Here is a 21,979-nt window from a genome sequence, read left to right on the forward strand (position 1 = left end):
TTTAAATTCAAGTCTGACCGCCTGTCACTTCTGTGACTGATTGCACACAGTGGGCTCTGTATAAAATATTCACTGGCTGTAAATCAGAGCTGTGTGGTGCTGAAGGTCCGCTCCTATGTCAGACACAGTGACAGGCACACAGCCATGTCAGCCCAGAGCTCTTTCATCCTGCACACAAGAGAGAAAAACCCTGATTCTGTAAGGTCCTGTTTCTGTCACAGTGGATATGAAGCCCATGGCCTCCAGATATAGAGACATGCATTGATAACATCCAGCAGTTTTCTCCCCATGAGCCCTGCTACAACTCTGCAATGACAGTTGATTCAAACCATGCCTGTGACATGTAGATGTGTTCAGCCTCTCTAAACGGATCCACAACAAGAAAAAAACAAATATAGGCCTTCCCTTACCTACCGTAATACAGAAACACGACTGTTTGATAGCAGTTAGTGGTATCATTACTCCAGTTATAGCAAATCAAATCAGAGAAGATTGCAGCATTCAGAGCATATTCCATTATTGTTAATTATGACTAAATATAGAAGTAGGTCTTATTATGCTAGCATGCATGAAAATAGTATTACATAACTCTTGTGTTTGAACCAGGTGTGGTTATTTTAACCACACTGTTGCCTTCAGGCTCTGCTCTCTAGGTTTCTATTACAAGTCCATATGTAGCTGCCTTTGTGTTAAAATAGGGCATACAAATATATATATTTTATGAACAACACAAAGGGCTGTAAATACGTTCCATTTATTCCAAAGGTTGAACTCAATAGTACTGCTGAATTAAATATCATGAATGAATACATGATCTTATGCACGACTTCATCAACTACAAGAGTAAGAGTGTTTCATGAATGACCTACAAGCCATTTTCTAAAACTACACTGTGTAAAATGTAAATTAAATACAGAATATGATGATTTCAAAAACATTGAAATCCAAGATTTAATTAGAAAACAGCACAGAGACAACATATTCAAATGTTCACACTGAGAAATCTAATTATTTTAGGACAATGATTAGCTCATTTTGAATTTCATACCAGCAAAACATTTCACAAAAGTTGTGACAGAGGCAACAGAATGATGGAAAAGCTGTGAAATGATAAAAAAAAACACCTGGTGGAACAAGTCATAATTAATTAGGTTAGACAGCAACAGGTTAGTTGGTATTAAAGAGCCTCAAAGAGAGGCTGGAACAGGGATAATAAGTTATTTACAGAACACTAAAGTATTCCAGTGTTATATGCTATAAATTATGTTCACAGTTAAATGGACAGGCCAAAAAAATCACAGGACACTTCATTATTTTTGTGGACCTTTAAATAGAGTGATCCCTTCTTCTATTGGTGCATGTGTTAAGGTGTTTAAAGGGGCAGCTGTGGCTCAGTTGGAAGGTTGAGAGTTGGATCCCCAGCTCCTGCAACAACATGTCTGATGTGTCCTTGGGCAAGACACTACACCCCGAATTGTTCCTGCTGCTTTGTCGGCGGCGTATGAATGTGTATGAATTTGATTAGTTACTTCTGATGGTCACTTTACACAGCAACCTCTGCCATCAGTGTGTGAATGGTGAATGGGTAGGTGTGACATGCGGTGTAAAAGCGCTTCAAGTTAAATCAGGAGAGACAAGTGAATTCAGAAAATAATTTATTACAATGAAAAACATGGAAATGGGACTTGACAAATACTTTGGTGCTTGGACTCTATGGGGTGGTTGATGTTTTTGGAGAATGACAATTCTCGATAGAATAAATCCCCCCCATGGAGTCAGACCCTGGTTATGGTGAAGCTGATGACTTGATATGACCAGATGGGTGAAGAATTGATGGATGATGATTCTGCAAAGACGGGCGGTGTTAGGGAGGTGGAGGGGCGTACAAAACAGCATGAAGGAACTGAGGAAGGGAAAAAATGATATTTAAAAGGGGAGCAGAACAATGATAGGTTGAAAATGAGGGAGGAACGCCATGCCATTGGTTAGATGAGTACCGCTGACGAGACAGCTGATTATCCAATGACAGCCCAAAAAGGACAGCTCGAGAATGACAGCGATAATGTGAGTGAAAGTGCAAAAAAGATGACAAAGACCCAATCGTGAAGGTGATGATAGTCTTTCTGACTGAACTTACACTCGAGCTTCATTAGTCAGAAGACTAGCAAAGCGCTATACACGCTCAAGTCCATTTACCATTTATTTGTGAAAAGCTCTAAATAAAAAAAGGACCATTCTACACTTAATTTCTATAATCAGATGTGCTTTTAGTTTAAGAAAAGAAAAATTCTTGATTTATAACTTTGTGAATTTCATAACTGAAAGTTAACTTTCTGAGAGAATCTTCCATAAAACTACAAAATGTAATGTTTATGATAAATTATGAATCTAACATTGTGTAAGAGCAGTTTATTAAAACCCTGATGAATACAGAGCTACACAACAATGTGAGCTGAAACAAAAGCTGATTGGATAGAAGAATTAAACATGTTCATGGAAGACTTACTTAGAAAGATAAACACTATCAATCATAAATGTTAAAGCAGTGTTTAACGTCTGCTGGTCCACTTTAACAGCATGCATCCTATTTCTGCTTTTTACTTATTTATCGATTGAAAGCTGAATCCTGTTACTTCCAACATTTTAAATAATCATGGAGCACCTTAATAAAACATTTAGCTTTGTTACTATAACATTGGTTTGGTTCATTATAAAGATATAGTGTGAACAACCTTAACATTAAGCAACATGGTCCCTCACATCTTTACTTACGTTTTGCACAAACTTGTATTATTTTACTTCTAAAAATCAAATGACCAAAATATGAATATCACACACGGATAACAAATACCATGTATAACATTTAAACAATATCAGATTAGAGGGAGTCCAGTGCAACATCTCAACCTCAAATGTGATGTTGCTTTTCATTCAATAGTTGATTCCTGCAGTAAAACGTATTACTTAGTACTTTTATAGCATCGTCATTCACCTAGAGTTTGCCACCTTACACCAGAATCCTTTGCACCATGTATCCTTTTTCATTAGTATTACTTTAAAAATAGGTCTAGTAGGGGCGTCAATGGGCCAGTGGTTAGTTTGCACACTCCATGTACGGAGGCTGAAGTCCACAAAGAAGGCAGCCTGGGTTCAGATCCAAAATGTGGCTACTTTCCTGTATGTAATTCCCCACTCTCTCTCTCCTCGATTTCCAGCTTTGTCCACTGTCCTGTCTCTGTCCTGTTGTGAGGTTTGTCAACTTAGAGGCAGTATAAGAAGTCTGTGCTCAGTGCTGTCATTTGGGGAGGGTAATCCTAGTATTATTTAGTGTTATTCAGTGTTTCCCATTAACCTTTTTTTTTGCCCCTGTTGGATTGATGATGTAATTTTTCTGCAGACAAGATGGACGGCTGAATAAGAAGATCGGTTGTCTTAAGTTAGTCAGTGAGTTTACCGTCCTCCAACAATGTGGCCAATAACTAAAAATAGAAAAAGTACTGAGGCCGTACACCAGATTAAAGCTGCTCCAATTAAATTAAATTTAATTTAATGGAAAAATCAAATGTAACATTTCGGGCCTCGCCCTACATCAGACATGCCAATAACTAAACCCACATCATCTTCCACCCCTGCCAAAAAAATGGATGGTTAACTGCCTAAATAGCGAGCTAATCAAATTGTTCAATGCTATCTAACGCCCCAAGCTAGGCACACATTTGTTAATCAGTTAATTATATTTATTATATATATAGTAAAACAACCAATAACTTTAACTGCTGGTATATTTGTTACATCTTGTATATATAAAAAAAAAAAAAAAAAAAAAAACAGGGCTTGAACAGGGTTCATCCAGTTGTAATATGTGTTTTTTTTCTTCATGACATTTGAAAAATAACAACAGTAACTCTGAATGTACCAATGTGAACACTTTTTCCTCCACCAGCTTGGAATAACTGTTGCTCGTGGGTGTGTTCGAGGGGAAACAACGTCACCTTCATGACTCAGTTGAAGGTGTTTATAGCTCCTACACGGTTGATGTATTTCTACAGACACAGTCATACATTAATCAACCAGCCAGATGGTAATTTGTACGGCATGTAGAAGGAAGGTGGTTTCTACGAACATCGCAGGAGCAGCAGGAAGAAGAGGAAGAAAAGCCTGCACATTCACTCAATGCCACAAAAACTTTGATCATCACAATGTTTCAACCAAAAGATCTTCATCAGGTGATAGAAAAAAAAATCAAGTCTGCATAACAGTCTTTTATAGTGTCATATTAATCCTGCAATATGAACAGGTCACTGCAGTGTTGTCATGTTACAGTTTAAACACATCCTCACACTTATCTAATACACCAACTTTGACCTTTATAGCTACAGAATGTAACGCTTAAGTAGCCCTTCACATGCACGTGTAGGGCGCTGCATTCAAATGAGCTTTAATAAATATGCAACATCCTCTTACACTGTCAAAATAAAGGTTGTTGATAAAGGTTTTATTTCATGTCATGACTGTTGAATGTGCAGCAGTCATTACCTTCTGTTTAAAGTCGCAAAACTGTAATAGTTTAGTAATGTTTAGGCCCCAAAACTGCATGGTAGGGTTTAGCATAAGCATCATTGGCTTTAAAGAAGTACCAATGTTCAAATCGGAACATACAAATGTAGGTAAAATGTTACCTACATTTGTACCTACCTTATATGCCTTCATAAAGGTGTGTGTGTAATGCAACTCAAAAGGGAAGTTAATTCAATATTTGATTCCCAAAAGAAAGGGTTTTCTGGTCTCCTGAATGAAAGTCCTGAGCATTTTTTTGACCCATTCATTTCCCATGAATACCGACCTAAGGAAACGTCCACACAGGTCATGCATTTAAATTCACTGCCATGACAAATCAATAAGCCTGCGGACAGCATCCAGAAATGACGTTACAGGGGTCAACAGTCTGTTGACAGCTTGAGAGAAACGGCTGATATGTCAGTTTACAATGAAAACACAGCTGGTTAATAAATAGACTAACATTGCATTGTTCAGGTCAATCAGATGTAAATTGTTTTTGTTTCTGCATACAAAGGAAGATCTATTTCTAGAAAAGACGAGCTCAAGGTCTGATCTCCCTCCAGTTATTATTGTGTAAATGGAAGAGGGCTAAAAGTCAAGAGACTTTGTGCAGCTATTCAACCGGCTGCTATTGACGCTGCCAGACATCACTGCAGGTCAGACTGTTACAGGGCGAAGTGTGCACAGTGCAAGAATGTATGAATCACACACACACACGCAGCAAAATGATATAGCCTTACAAAATGAGGTGAGCATGTACCAAGGACATATTCAAGGATTAAATCAGACGTCACAAACCTATTTACATGTACAACAAATACTGTCAAATGAAACAGAAATAATATTAATGTTGATGTTTGGAGGCTTCTATGCCTCTAAAACCTCTTCAATACATCCTAATTGGATTGTAGTGTGTCACATCCTGCAGCTGTCAAATGTGCCTGCCATTCACTCCAACCTATAACTGCACACGTCTACATACAGATGTTCAATCTGCAGCATTATTAGTCCTTGAAAGCTTGAGAGCACATTTACATCCTGCATTCATATTTAGATGACCAGGTGTTCTTAAAAATTCCTGTTATACATGGGCTTCATTCACAATTACGTTTTCTCTGAGATGTGTTCCTGAGCTGTTCTCTCTTTAAGGTTTATTTTTAACTTGTAACACAGGGGCTCCAAAAGAAGACATAAAGATCACGTTTTTCCCAACACATGTTAATATGTTTTAAATGTCATGCATTTATGCATTTAAAATGATCTCTCATATGATTGGACTGTGTTATTGTAACCACTATCAGCATCAAAGTAATTTTAGTAACAATTTATAATCCTTCTTAAAATGTAAGGAAGACTAGCAGAAGATTTTAACAGCCTTGTTCTTCTTTCTGTCTTCAAGGAAATCAATGCCCAAAGGAAACAGCAGTCCAGACTCTGATTCCAGCTCCGGTGAGGTTCTGCACACAAATTGGCTGTCTGATTATATGAGAATGTTTAACATTAGTTTAATTTATCAGGCTGTCCCTTATGATGACAGTTTAAAATAATCTTCAATAGAAAGTGGCAGGAACACTTTTGTCTTTTATTATTCATATTGGATTCATCCTGTCTTATTATATATTTTGTTTTTCCTCTTCAATAGTTCTCCTGTCTTAAAAACAAACTTTAGAAGCTGAAGCTTAGCAGAACCTGAGGACAGATCTGATTTCAGGTCTGAGGCATAAACATCACAGTAAAATTCATTATACTTTACATTTAACTCCATGATTGTTTTTCTTTATTACAGAAGATGCTCTCAGATTCAGATCCATCAACAACCCCTGACAACATGGAGGACTCGTCCCCTGAGCGTTTCCTGTCCTCTCTCGATGGTCTTCTTCTCTTCAGTTATTAACTCTTGAAAACAGCAGCACAACATGCCAGACTGTTTGACAAGTCTGTGATTAAATAAATTGAAATGGAATCTCATGCGTATCTTGCTATGCTTATCGGCTTTAAATGTTTAATATTAAATAAGTTTGAAGGCCATTTATCTCAGACGAGACCGGCTGTGACAAGCTGAGCTCGTCTGTTAGCTTTGCTGTTGTTGGTCAAGAAGAAATTAATGTCAGTTCAAGGCCTTTTCAAATGTAAGCTATAAACTTAACTGCTAAATTATTTTACTGCGACCAACATGTTGTTGTGCAGCAGTTAATCAGAGACAGTCATGTCAGATTTAAAAAAAGTTTATTTAAACATTTTATGAGAAAAAAATCTTCAATAAACAACCCCTGGCTTCATTAACCATGTGGAAGTAAGGGAGACCATCAGGTCAAACTGCTGGGACATAGGAGAAAGTATAAAAATTAATTTAACAAAGGAATCCAAACAAAAATCAAATAAAGTATAGATATCCTGGATGATTGTTTGACTGTTAAACTATGATGGAAAAACAAATCCAACACAACCCTCCAGCATCTGGCCTTTCAAACACATGGCAACATCATGGAAAGAAAAATAGCACCACTGAATATTGACCTGGATCTCTGTGTTTTATCTGAGGATGACTATGGTAGCCTTCTCACTGTTCACTGTCACAAAGCACCAGACTCTGTCCACCTTCTTCAGACGTCGATCAGCTCCTCTGGGTGATAGCAGAGAGGACTCTTCATCTGGGAGAGATGCTGGTGTGAGGTCATTTCTACCACAGTGGATGAGCAGGGCATCTAGCACAGGTGAAAAAAGGAGGAGGTTCCTTCAAACTATGTGACCCCAGCCTGACCTCTGTAACAGGTGTGCAGATGAAGGTTGAAATGATGAAAACATCACCTTTCTATTTAACATTTAGCTGGTGTATGACTCAGTGTGATTTTTATTTTTAGAAGACTGTATTGTTAACAATAGCTTGTTTTGACAATCCTCTTATGAAACTTAAAAACAATCACAGGATATAAACTTTTAACAGATGATTTTAACTTACACTTCACCTCTGTGGAAGATGTCAGACCAGCTGCTTTTATCTCTTTGCCTAAATGAAAATACAAAAGACAATTGATTTACTGTTCACTTAAATATATTAGAAAAGCAGACATGAATCACATTGCAGACTATCAGTTTCTAACAACATACAACATATCCTACCACCTGTAGTCTACGGTCTGTGGTGCTAACCTAGCTTAAATATAGCTTAAATATAGAATGATTTCATCAAAAACAGAGGACCCAGCAGCCCACATATTTTCAATAATGATCAAAATAGTGGGATTTTTTTAAAACAGTGTGTTTAAATATAAGACTTTGAATACGGTGGTTGTTGCTTACACATTTCTTCATAATAAGCCTCGTAGACCGGCAGAGCGCTTTAAGTCATCAGGGCAGTACGCTAAGTGGGCGGGGCGTGTTACCAGGGCTCCTGCCCCCGGACCCTACTGCGCAGACTCTGGCTCCAAATGACGTCAAAATCGCAAGATGGAAGCGCCCCTAAGCGGCATATTTTGGCTTCAAAAACGTTGAGTTGGATAAGCTACAGTGCGCGCCCACTGGTTTGAACCGATACCAGCCCTTTGCTTCATGTTAACCCCCATTCTCTCTTCCCAACATGTCTGGTCCCTCTTCAGTTGTTCTATTTAATAAAGGCAAAATAGATGCAATAAAATGACATTGTACAGCAACAAAACTAAACTAAACAAATCTAGATGACCAGCGGTCTAAGTAATACCTATTTTGTCCACAGGGGGCGCCAAAATCCAAATAAAATTGAGAGTTTGGAGACTAAATCTCAAAAGTCTGACAAGAATTTAGAGACAATTGAAAAGAATCTCAACTTAAAACAACTGAATATGAATATTTGATCCAATCTGATAGATCTAGTACAATCAGATCAATTCTGAAGAACTGGGCCCAGGCGATTAGGCCGAAGAGATAATGTATAGGAGGGCAATAAAGAGTGATGCAAAATTAGTATTTCAGTCTGGACCAGAGTGGATGAAACAGCATCCACTTTGTGGCAAATGCTAGCCAGAATATGAACAAAATCTCAGACATGCTATAGGTTAGAGAACTAAATAAAAAAAATATATAAAAAGGAACATTTAGTATCAGAATATATTTTTTTAATGAGCTAATTTCATAACAAAGCAAAGTATACAGAAAGTACAGTTCTAGTATAGTCTTACAGTCTGTGACATCATGTGAACAGGTAGACTGTGACACATGGACCCAGCAGGAAACATAACTGCACATGTACTTCTTACAGTTCAGTTATCTCCACAGAACCATGATGTCCCAGCCAGATACAACACAGATCAATTATGCACCAAACGCATCCAGCTTTACAGCATGAGGTGGATGGGAAGAAGTAGAAACGTACCACACCGCACACACACGCACACGCACACGCACGCGCGCACACACACACACACACACACACACACACACACACACACACACACACACACACACACACACACACACACACACACACTACATTGCCTCCTTTGTTTTCTTTGTGTTCCTTGAATAATAGAAGTAGCTGGAGACTTATTGAATTCTCAGATTTACTTCCAGCACTTAGAATAACACTGCCCCTTTTCTCCATTCACTCCAACTCAAGCTGCTGGCACTGAGACGCCATTGTTTTTGCAAATCTTTTACTTACTTATCCAAGCTTACACTTTACAGCACTCAAAGAGAATCATACGGGCAAGCGGAGTGAGGGGATGTCAAGACAGGATTCAATGAAACAGCACTGACGGTGTATGAGGATAATCTCCTGAATCTTTTCATCAAACCTACTATGTTGATGCTATTCTCAGTGTCAGAACATTTTTTTAAAATAATACTGTCTATGTCCCCCTACGATAAATAGTTTATCCCACTTTTTTTCTGAAACTTAGAATAGTAATACTTCCCTCGACAAGAACTGATTTTCTTGACATTTTTGTTTAAACTTTTATTTAGCATGTCGGTTGTGAGAGTGCACAAGTCGTGATCAAGCTGCATCAGCTGTGAATGAACAATTCTGCCCTCATGAAAAGGTGTTGACACCTAAAAATGCTGATGCAATGTGAGCTGTTTGCAGATGACCAAATGCCATTCACTACATAGTGTATGTGGCAGAATGCATCTTCAAAAACGTTACATCAAACTAAAGATGCAGTGTTTTATATCTTACCTTAGTTAAATGCACAGTATGTAAATTATGACCACCAGGGGGCTCTCAATCAAACGATAATATAAAATCACGTTGAGGCTACGGGGAATCATGGGAGCGATTCTCTCTGCTGCCCTGTGAATGGGTGAAACCGACCTGAGGAAACATCAGGAGGTTAAACTGATTGCTAACAGAAAATGTGTTTATGATGCTAAACTGCCTTTAAGTGATGACTTGATGCAGGAAAGTGGAGGTATAAATTTAAACTGCCACTGCTTTTTTCCCTGATACTGATGTGAACTTGTGTTGCACCAGGCTTTGTAAACACTACAAACTGTGTGTGTGTGTGTGTGTGTGTGTGTGTGTGTGTGTGTGTGTGTGTGTGTGTGTGTGTGTGTCCTCGTTACAGACATGTGTACCAGCAGACTGCACACAAGCAAAGCCTTCTGTCGTCCCTCACCCTGGGCGAGCCATTTGTTTCTCCTCACACAGTGGCCTAAAGCTTTCGTCTGCACTCACACATCAAACACACTGCAATACTACAATCAGACCAGCAGCGCCATGTGCAGCTTTTTAAATACCAGATGGACACTTTGGCACATTTGAAGGGAGAAGAAGAGAAATCTCCTCAGCCTGTTGGTCTTGAATGAGAGTAAACAATCACCAGCACTGTTCTGATCTGCAGCACATATTTATGAGATCAAGGAGTTTGGAGTCATCCCCAAGTGTTGGTGGAGCTCACCTCTATTAGCATGCTTCATTCTGATTTCACAATACAGTACAGCGGCTGTGGCTCAGTGGTAGAGTTGGTCGTCTCTCAACCGGAAGGTTAGGGGTTTGATCCCTAGCTCCTGCAGCAACTTATCTGATGTATCCTTGGGCAAAACACTTAACCCTGAATTGCTTCTGCTGCTTCATCGATGTAGCAGATAAACTCATATTGGTTTGATTCTCTCTGCCAGGACTCTGTGGCAGGAAGGTTGTGGTCCGACGTGTGTAGTGAAGGGGATGTTCAGTCCATGCCAGTAAATCTTATCTCGCTTCTTCTCACATTTGGCACTGAGGATACATTTTTGTCCTACAAACTTGTGAAATCGTATGTACCCACATTCATATCAAAGAAATACAGAAAGTGAAGCCAAAGTCATTCTTGGAAATCCAAAGACTTGTTTGTGTTCAGAGGCAAGCTTTTTTGTTGGAGTTTTTTGAGGACATAAAGCGGCACATGATGGATGATGTGCCTATCTGGCCTGTCTTTTGTAAGATTTAGATACCCAAAGCACTTTGGTTAAATCTTCGATGAGGAGTTCTAACTGGTTATGAAACAGTCTGAATGTATTACTGATGCCTCTAAATGACCTATAAAAGCAAATAAGACCATCAGGTAGAACATTTTACATTTCATTCTTAACACTTGTCATAGAGGTCATCAGGTTGGATCCTGCTGAAGAGATTGACTGCACACAGACAGCCGGGCTAATTTCTTAAATTTTCCCCAGTAAGGTTTCATAGTTTGTGAGTCGGGGAAAAGGATACAGGAGGACAGATTTCTGCATGCATGAAGAGAAAGGGAGGAAAACACAAAGAGACAAAAAGCAGAGACTGAAGGGTAAAAAAATTCAAACAAACTGAATTGTCTCTCTTTATCCAACAAGTAGGCTATGAGTATTTTATTTATGAAGTACATGTGAGACATGGCTGTAAGTCATGGGGAACGTTGCTGCAAAACAACTGGCTTTTAACAAACATGGGTGTGACCAGAGGAAAAGTCATGGGTGGCACTAGCTACCTCTGAAATCTAAAAACAGTACACCCCTGGACCATTTATTCCAATAAATAAATTAACTATTCAGACCGAAACTCAGCCAGCCACAAGTGGACACTTGAGAAACTGCAGTTATTTGCACTTCCACATTTGCTTAATTTTTCACCACAGGAGGTTGCTCTTTGGTTGCAACAGGCTACAAGCTTTTGTGGCAATCAAATGTAGAACAATTCATTTTGTTGGTACTTAAATCTGTAACTTTGAACATATATCTCCTCTGTCGCCTCTTCCACACAAGCACCTTTTTCTAGAAAATGTCAGGACAGCCCCTGACATTTCAAGAGTTGTCCTTCACACAAAGCCCTCACAGCAGGAGATTTTCAGTGCAGCTGTTTGTGTTCACACGTGTAGCTCACCCTGACAATTCCAGAGAAGTTCCAGGAGTGCAGTGTACGTGTGAGAAGTGGCTGTAAAGACAAACAACCAGTCACACTCACATTCACAACTTCAGGCTATTAACCTAACAAGCACACGCTTTGGACTGTGAAAGGAAGCTGGACTACCTGGAGAGAACCAACGCATGCACAGGGAGAACATACATCTGGGATTCAAACCAAAAATCCCTATTGGGGGAGACAACCTGTAAGATTAACCAAAGCCGTGACATTTTCTCAGACCGATCCAAACTGTGATCACTTCTTTAGTTCTTGAAAAGATCATACTTTGAGCTAGATATCGGTGTTTTATTTTGGTTTCAAATGGGACACAGTGGTGTCTTTGTTGGGACGATCATAGTTTTCAGCGAAGCATACACAGCAGCGTCCTGCAAAACTACATCCATCCATGGAGAGGTATTAGTATGTTTCAAATGAGTATCATGTACATGTGCTGACAGAGGCAACCAGGGTGCAACTTGGGCCCAAGGAGATTCCTTAAGGAATGCTGCAAAAAAAATCCAGAAAAAAACAAGAGTCCCAAAAAAACTAAATGCAAGGAAAGAAACGTGCTGCAAATGAAAAATGTGTTCCAAAAGCAGCCACTAGATATTAAATATATGACGGAGTGCAATTTTTTTTCTTTATTAGGTGCAATAGAGTGACAAACTGGGGACATATAAATAACAAATGAGGCACAAAAAAAACAAACAGACAAGGTCAGGACAATAACTCCAAAACACAGTAAAAAAAATAAAATAAAAAATAAATAAATAAAGAGAGCAAAACACTAAGACATCAATAGACACACATCAGACTACGAACAGAAAAACTACAAAACTATATGAAATACCTAAGAAAGGATACAAGAAGTGAAAGAAGAGAGAGAGAGAGAGAAGGGGAGGAAGAGAAGGTGCTTTGTAAGGGGGACTTGAGAGGTAGAAGAGAGTTGAGCAGTGTGTGTGGTATGTGTTGAATATGTTGATGTTAAACAATGTTGTGGTGTGAGAGGTGAGAGTTTGTGTAATGATTATGTTTTAGCGGTCGTTGACTGCAGCCAGGGTTTTGGGTTTGGTTTGAGCGTTTGATTTGATTGATGGGGAGGATGGAGGGAGAGGCAAAGATATTATTTTTCTCTTCTTTGGCCGGGTCCTGGTGGAGTGTATTTTTACAGACATACCATAAAATATAGAATATAAGTCAACCGGTATAAAACGCAATCTGTTGTTCAGCGTTCAAACAGGAAGACTGGTTATATTCTCTCACACATTCATTCAATTTTCTTCATTCAATTTAGCCACTCCCTCTCTACCACTCCCTCCGTCTCCCTGCTACGGTGATCAGCTGATTATGGGCATTTACGTATAGAAATATTGGATTGACCATCAAAAAACATTAAGAAGAGAATGAAAAACATGCCTCTAAACTTCAGCTTTTATTGATCTGCTCCGTTGTGAGGACAGTTCAGCTCCCATAGAGGATCAGACAGCACCTCTGTGGGCTCTGCTGATCCAGCTCCTGAGAGCCTCTGATTGATAAAGATCCAGCAGCTGAGTGATTCAGTCGTATGTTAACTCTGGCTGACATGCTGTTTCACATGATGCAGCCTGGCTCCATCTCTCCTCCCCTCAGAGCTTCAGTGTTGTGATGTGTGAACTCCGAGGTCCTACACTCAAAGTGCCAGTGAACCAGGCCTAATTCAGGCTGTAAATGTCTGGCTCTGTGTTCCAGCTCTGGAAGCATACTGTCATTTATTTTGCACCGCACATTAATACTGCAGGTCTTTTTGCACCCAGCAAGCATATTTAGTGAAAAAGGAAACCGTTTCTCAGCCTGAGGGGGAAAAATCATCCAGGTGTACGTCTGCCAGATCTCAATTTCCCATTAATTTATTGCTTGTCTTGAGGTTTGTTGAAGCTTGAGTTGCAGGTCTTATTGAGAAATGGATTGCTAGACATATCATGAAGTGTGTCTTTCTCCTCCTTGTGTTGTGTCATGATGTTTTAAAGTAAGTTGACTCAGGGCGGACACACACAGGCACATAATGCAACAAAGGGAGCCACTTGAGTGGTTTCACCTCACAAGACAGCAGAGGAAGACAAGTGAAAACATTTAGCTCTGTGGATACAATCAGCTTCAGTGGGCTGGTTTGGTGATGTTTAACCTGCCCTGTGGACCAGGATGACATGCCAACCGGAAGAACAAAACCTTGTAATAAGGCGTCCATGCAGAGGAGGGACTCTCTGAATAAACACCCGCGCGTTGGTGCCTTATGTTTTGTGTCACATAGAGTGTGACACAAAAGTGCGTGTGTCTGTTTTCTTCATTCTAACTGGGTCATCCCTTTTGGGGTAAGACAGCAGAACTGTGACCTAAGATGTTTTACTCCAACATTAAACTTACAGGAGACCTCAGGCTAAACTTAAACTTCAGACCATTGATCTTTATTTGTTATCATTGTTCAAGATACACTCAGAGTTTTTGCTTCTTGTAACATTTGTAATGATTTTTTCCTGACTGCTGATAACTTCTCACACCGACCATCATATAAAACATGAAGTAATAGTAAGAATAGATATAGTATAGATATAGACCACATTATGTTTTGAAATGGTCACAGTCTTGTGTTTTGGTTTCAAAGGGGACACAGCGGTCTCTCTAGTGAAGCCTAAACTGCAGCGTCCTGAAAAACTGAAATCATTTTGAGGATATAAATCAAGGTTTAGATAGTCTCATACACAGTGGCTGGCAGGGGTTATTGTGCTGCAGACACTAGTCACCAGTCTGCAAATTCAGAAATGAACAAGTACGAAAGGAATGCAATGACAGGAACGTGCTGCAAAAAGATGAAATAAATAATAAATACAAAAATGCAGAGTCCAGATCAGACTTACTTTAAACCTCCAAGATACTGAAATTTCTATTTCACTCCCTGTCATAAAGCTGTGCAATTCGCCCATCTTTTTTTCAATTATTTTATTTTAATTAATTTTACCCCAAACAATAGACACAATGCAGACAAGACAGTACCAGCAGCAGTAACATATATCTTTAACCCGTCTTAAAACAGCACCGTACTGACATTCACATTCCCCCCCTGTCCCAAGCCCAGTGCAAAGCAACATCTAGATGTCATCAAATACATGTAGAGACAAGAATAATAATAATACTAAAAATACTGAGCTAATGATGAAATAAAAAAATAAAAATATACAAAAACATTCACACAAAACAACAATTAAAAAAAACAACAACAACTACAACAAAAAAGCAACAAAAAAATTTGCCCATCTTAACAATAAATTCAATTATCTTTCGTTCATGTTCTTTATTTGCTGCAAGTTTTTGTATATCTGTTGGATTTTTTGCGTGTGAGTTTTAATTTGCATTATGTCTGAATTTGCTGCCCATTTCTCCCCATGGAAATCTTTTGTGCTGTTGTAGCGCCATTTAAAACTTCTATAGAAGGGACTTTAGCAAAAGTTTGAAAAGATTTGAAAAGATTTATTTTAACACTGCAGGTCAGATCAGATAAAACTTTCCTTCTCCCATCACATCAGAATTCTCAGATTACATTAATATGCTAATGTTCAGCTTGTTTGTGATGTCAGTCACTTTAGTTAAGAGTGTTAGCATGCTACCAATCATTAAACAGCACAAAAAAAATGTTGAAAATGTGTCCTGTTTTGTCCAAGCTGTTCCAGGTTCAATCAGTGTCCTGTGTCCTTTATTTATCTTTAGAGAACACAAAAACGTTCCTGCTTTGAAACAATACTAAACTGTCCAAATAAAATAAAATGATAAGTTATAATTGTTAGACTTTTTTTCAGTGCTTACATAGATGCTGAAATTCCATCTTACTCGTTATTAAGCCCACATCAAAACATAAACAATGCACAACTCTTCTGAAATCAACTCTGATTTGTCAATGTGTCAATCAATCAATGTGTTGTTGTCAAGGCTGCTGCTTCTAGCCGATGAGTCAGAACCTGTCAGGATGCTAACGGTTAGCTGTCACGCTGTAGAGAAAATGTGTTTTTTTGTGAAGAGCTTCTGGAGGCTTCCTCCATCCTTCTCATGGCAAGTACTGTGTTTTAGGCAATCTGTGGCTGTGTGCTAAATCACTAAATCACCCCATCCTGATGAATATGCCTGTCTGGCATGCACACAGCTCGTACATGTGTAGAAGTGCTGTCCGCCTGGGGTCCCATTTGGCATCCTCACTAAACACAAACTCTAAGCCACCAAACCTGCCTTCAATCTCCACTTTCCACGGTACACTTCCTGAGTCTGTATAGAAGTACAGATATGTTGGTATTTCAATTGATGAATCGCTCTCTCTTTTACACCTCACATTCAGCAGTTGGTAAAAACTAACATTAAAAACTGGCTTAATATTCAAGGATCAGATCCTTTCTTCTTTCTTCCACTTTAATGTCTGTACTGGACTATAGAGGTGTCTTAAACATGCACACATCATCTCAAAGCTGACACGCCGTGGACACTGTATCACAGAGCTCTGAGGTTACTCTCTTTAAACCCTTCACTCCTCACTGACTGCTGCAGGCTCGGTTATAGACTCAGGATGCATCTGAGATTTAATGGGTGCAGGTACAGTGACCGGCAACAGCGATGAAACAGAAGGGTCACATGCCCCGGTCATGACCATCAGATTATGGATGTAGTAAACACATTTATTTTTGTTGCATCCATTCAATTGAGGGTGCAGAAATTTTAAATGAAGGTGCAATGCAATCTTTTGCATCCTTGTAGAACCGGGCCTGGACTAGTGTGTGCATGTGTTGGATGATCCACACGCAGACTTAGACACTGAGACATATTTTTTTATTTGAACATTTATTTTAGGTCTGCTTCCTTTGTACCTTCGGATCTACATCAGACATCATTTGATGTCTTTTATTGTCTTCATGTATCGTTTATTATGATTGTTGTATGGCTGCTCATTGTTTCTTTCTGCTGCTTGTCTTGTCCAGGACTTTAAGATATTTCTTCTTAAATCAGTGAATGGGCGCTGATTGCATCTGACACTGTAACAGCCACAGTGGAGAGTGTTGAGTATGTCTAGTTATTTAAGGTTCCTGACTGCAAGTGTTGAACTGAGTGGCACCATCGTTTTGTATTAATGTTTCTCCTTCTGGATGATCACATTTAGACTGAAACTTTGTAAAGTAAACTTTTTAATGATGAGGAAGTCCACTCTGCTGTTGCTGCTGCTCTGGAAAGCCAAATTAGTAATGATGGTACATGCTGCGGTACACCCGGGAAATAATCGGACAGGAGCAGGAACCACTTCATTACATTTTTTTTAAACACTAACTTTCATACATTTTTGATATTTTTGGGCCATTTTGCCTTTATTGGATCGGACAGCTGAAGAGAGACAGAAAATGAGTCACAGCAGGTACGAAAGCCTCAACATTTTTCATTGTATCCCACACATTTACCTTTTTAAAATGCCAGCTGTCTGTATGTGATTTACCGGCAGCAAAGATCACATTTTCTGTTTTTCTAGGTGTGCTGATGATAGTTGTGTAGGCTAACAGAAGTCATACTTCCCACCTCATGACATTCTTACTCTTTTACTCCTACAGTCAGATTTGCATATTTATTTGACATCCACAGTTACCTGATCTGTTTAGTTCAGACTTCAAAGCTGAACACTGGAAAACAACCTTTACTGGAGGCGCTAAAAATAACAAAAAATCACGTTTATCTATAAAGTACAAAGTAAAATAAAAAAGAAATGCATCTCGCCACCTTCCATATGAAAATGAAAACTGCTCCATGAATAATAATCTGCCCCGGCTGTTGACTGATGAGGTATTTGTGTGCTGTCTTTCCCCCTCTGGCCTCAGGTGTTTGATCTGGGTCAGTGCATCAGTGTGGAGCTCAGTTTGTCTGCTTACACAGACGAGACATTTGTTTGACCAGCAAAATGGACACAGTGACAGAACTGAACAACTCTGAGCTGCAAGGTCACATCTCTGCCTCAAAGGTATAATTCCTGGAATCAATCAAACAAGTGGTTAAGTGCAGTCCTCTGGCCTGACGTGTCACAGATCCATCATGTGGTCTTAGCGTTTCTCCTTCTAGCAGAAAAAGAAAGCAAAGCTAATGAAATAAGAACTCTGGATCTGTCCCGTCCTGGATTCTGCTCATTTGCCGATTTGAGAATGATGAAGGCTTCAGCTATTTCGAGGTCCTTATCAGCGGCTGAAGCACTCACACAGACCTCCAGCCTCCATGAGGGGCCGCAGGAGGCAGGCGGTGTGCAATCAGAGCGAGCACGTGAGAGGAGACGTGGCGAAGGATGGGGACAAGGGTATCCAGGCGGTGTATTTATATCCCTCATGTCTCACGTCTTACAAAGTGATAGACAGGCGAACTGAGAGCTTCTGTCACACAAAATTCTCCATGGCAGCATCTCGCCTCCCCTTTAAGAAGAAAACAGAAAAATAATCTGCGGCACAGAGGGGAACGTGGATTTGTATGGGTTAATAATAGTTTTTTCAGCAGTCTTAGTAATTCCCACTCAGGCCTGTAATGTCAGGCTCGGGGGAATCAGGGGGCCGGAAAATAAATAGAAAGTATAGAATACATTCAGTTCAAAGACATGGGGCGGTTTCTCTCAGGGGGGACACAATATGTCTCAAATAATCATTTCTCATGCTTTGAAAAATCTGTCATGGAAACATCAAGCATGATTTGGCCGTCCAGTTATCATACAGTAGCTTAACTACTGTATTTATTCTACCACCACCCTGAGGCTAAACCCCGATCCAGAGGGAGAGAGAAGACGAGTCAGGGCTAAAATTAGATCTGCAAACTGAGTGTGAAGCAGGAGACCTTAAGACAACAACAGGCCTGCATTGTGTAAAGGTTATTTTCATGCTGAAGTGACGCTACGCCCACAAACACAGCACATCCGAGAAATTAGGGCTGGAAATATATGTTTTTATCATTAAGGATCCTAGATTATTATCAAGGAATGTTTAAAGACAATTAAAATATTTATTGTATTTGTAAGATGCTCATTTCAATGTGCATACTTGAATTTGAGTTAATTTTACTCAATAGGGAGAATGCAATTGAACATTTATAGAATATCTGGTATTTAACTCCAAATGTCTTCTTCAATCAGCATCTCTACATGTATGGGAGTCATTCTATTCCAGTGTCTGTTGGGTACGCCTCGTTCTAATTAAGGCGGTATTGATGTGGTGATCACTCATAAAGTCATCGGTCGAAGCTTGAGCTGCCTGAATTTTTTTGTGCTCCAAAAGTGGGATGATGTCACTCTACAGCAACGTGAGAGAGCGGTGGAGAGAGCATGAAAGCTGTACTTCAAAATCTGGTTTATCCCAACAAATATAGATTTCTGAACTCCTCGTAAGTTATAAATCAATCAATCGTATTCTGCTGTTTAAAAATGAATATGAACTTTGTTTCATAGCAGTTTTTTGCCGTTTAAACCAGCTAACTTATCTTAACCAGTTGTCATTTTCTGCAAATAAAATACCTAAATGAAAAATATTTTTATTAAGAAGTTTGGAGAAATGGTTTGTACACTAAAACAAAAAAACTTATTCATTTCATTTAAACACAAACCTATAAAGAGTAAAACCAGAGAAAACACATTTTTTCAGGAACTGAACCTGATAGATATTCATAGTTCAAACAAAAGGCTGACTTTGGATGATGTCGTACAGAGAGTTTAGTTCTTGGTATGTTTCTATAATTGCCTCTAATTCAGTGTTTACGTAATTATATTAACAGCAGTTAGTTTCATAAAATGACACACTAGTAAAAAAGGGATATGCAACATTACTAAACACATATACCATGATATAACAATAGTATTTTACCATTTTTAGCATCATATATATGATCACCTGAGTGTCAAAAGTAAAGCAAAGCGTTCCAAAGTGGTTCAATCAAGCAGTCAGATCACAGGCTGCAAATAAAATCAACTGCCCCATCATCATGGAGAGGAATCCAATGCACACATTTATAAAAGATAATATATCACAACTGACTTTTTCAAAATAATGAAATATCTAGATCAGTCAGGAAGTCAGTGTGCCGCTTCAAACCACACACAGCCCTCTAAATAACGATTGAACACTTTGAAAAGGTTCCTCCATACTGTCCTCACCGGCCCTACACTTCAGGCTGGGTGAGGCCACCTGTGCCTAATTGGACACAGAGTGAAGCCTTCAGTTTGTAGGCCTGTATTGTATTCTGCTTTAGCTTCCCACTTTGAAATATTGTCATGCCATGTTGCTGTTGAATAATTTATTGTTGTTCCATCAAGAATTTGATTCTTTGCTTTTCCTTCAATGGTTTGTGTCACATATGCATGTAGATAACAGTTTTCCAAGTTAAAGACTGTCACGACAGTGTTATGTTTACGGCAGGGAAACTGCTTTACGTTATACTGAACATGCTTTGGGTCTTGTGTTGTTACCCCGCTGATACTCGCCCTCGATCATTCTACATGGTGTCAGAAGTGGCCCGTGAGTCACGAAAATTAAATAAAGAGGAGGGTAAGCGACGGAAGGGCGAAGTTTAATCCCCCAGTGAACTTTGCCTTTGACAAGCCGACTGAATGACTAGACTGGAGACAGAGCTTCTAGCGGTACAGGCTCGCAACAAAACTCGACAAGGACGACGGAAACATGCAGGTGAGCTGCCTGATTTATGCCATGGGCAACGAGGCAGAAAACATATATAAATCGTTCACTTTTACCGAAGACGGACATAGAAACAACTTTGACCGCGTGGTGAAAAAGTTTGATGAGTATTTTTTCCCGAGGAGGAATATTATCCAAGAAAGGGCATGTTTCCACCAGCGGGTACAGGCAAGACAAAAGACAGAAAATGGGGGAATGAAAAGAAATGTGGGAAAGTGGGAAAGCCCAGCATGGCAGAGATGAAAGGTGCCCTGCAGGGAAAGCTACATGCCACAACTGCCATAAAATGGGACACTGGGCCAGGGTGTGTCGCAACAGCAACAGGTCAGTGAATGAAGTCACAGAGACTGGGCAGGTTGAACAGACATCCTATTTCTTAGGTTCAGTGTGCAGTGCAGATGAGAAAGAGCAGTGGACTGTGCAGCTACAGGTTGATTCCATCCCAATGGAATTTAAAATCGACACAGGAGCTGATGTCAACGTCTTAAGTGAGGATGCATTCCACACACTCACCCCACGGAGAGCACTGGAACCTGCTGACATTCCATTGGACAGCCCAGGAGGTGAACTGTTGTGTCTGGGCCGCTTCAATGCTACAGTTAGCTATAAAGGGAGGGATTATCCCTTCAAAGCATATGTGGTCCGCGGCCGGAGTATCAACAATCTACTCAGCCGGTCCCTGTCAGTGGGAATGAACTTGGTACAGCGAGTTGATGAAGTGACACACACCACCAGTGGACATCAGCAAGCTTACGGTGAGCATGGCACACTAAAAACGGAACCAGTTAGAATACAGTTGAAGGACGGTGCCCAACCGTACGCTGTTCATGCCGCACGCCGTGTGCCCTTCCCAATGTTACAAAAAGTTAAAGACGAACTGCACAGGATGGAGAACAACTGCGTCATAGAAGTAACACAACCAACTGAATGGTGTGCACCAATGGTACCTGTTCTGAAGAAAAACACTGGCAAAGCTAGGATATGTGTGGACTTGAAAAGGCTAAACGAGTCAGTCAAAAGAGAGCAATATATCCTACCTACCTCGGATGAGATCACTGCCAAGCTGAGTGGAGCAACGGTGTTCTCCTCTCTTGATGCTGCGAGTGGGTTCTGGCAGATCCTGCTGCACCCAGACAGCTGCAGGCTAACAACTTTCATTACACCGTTTGGCAGATACTGTTTCAGGAGATTACCTTTTGGGATTACCAGTGCACTGGAAATCTTCCAGCAGAAAATGCTGGAGACACTGCAGGGGCTGGAAGGTGTGGAAGCAGTAGCGGAGCGAGTGTGGGGGCAGAAGGTGCGGCCGCCCCGGGCCCACTGTTGTCTCAAGGGGCCCACTTTGAGCCAATTTAACATGCATTTTTGTTATTTA

The sequence above is a fragment of the Labrus bergylta genome, chromosome 14 (genome assembly GCF_963930695.1).
Source record: "Labrus bergylta chromosome 14, fLabBer1.1, whole genome shotgun sequence".
Taxonomy (NCBI): Eukaryota; Metazoa; Chordata; class Actinopteri; order Labriformes; family Labridae; genus Labrus; species Labrus bergylta.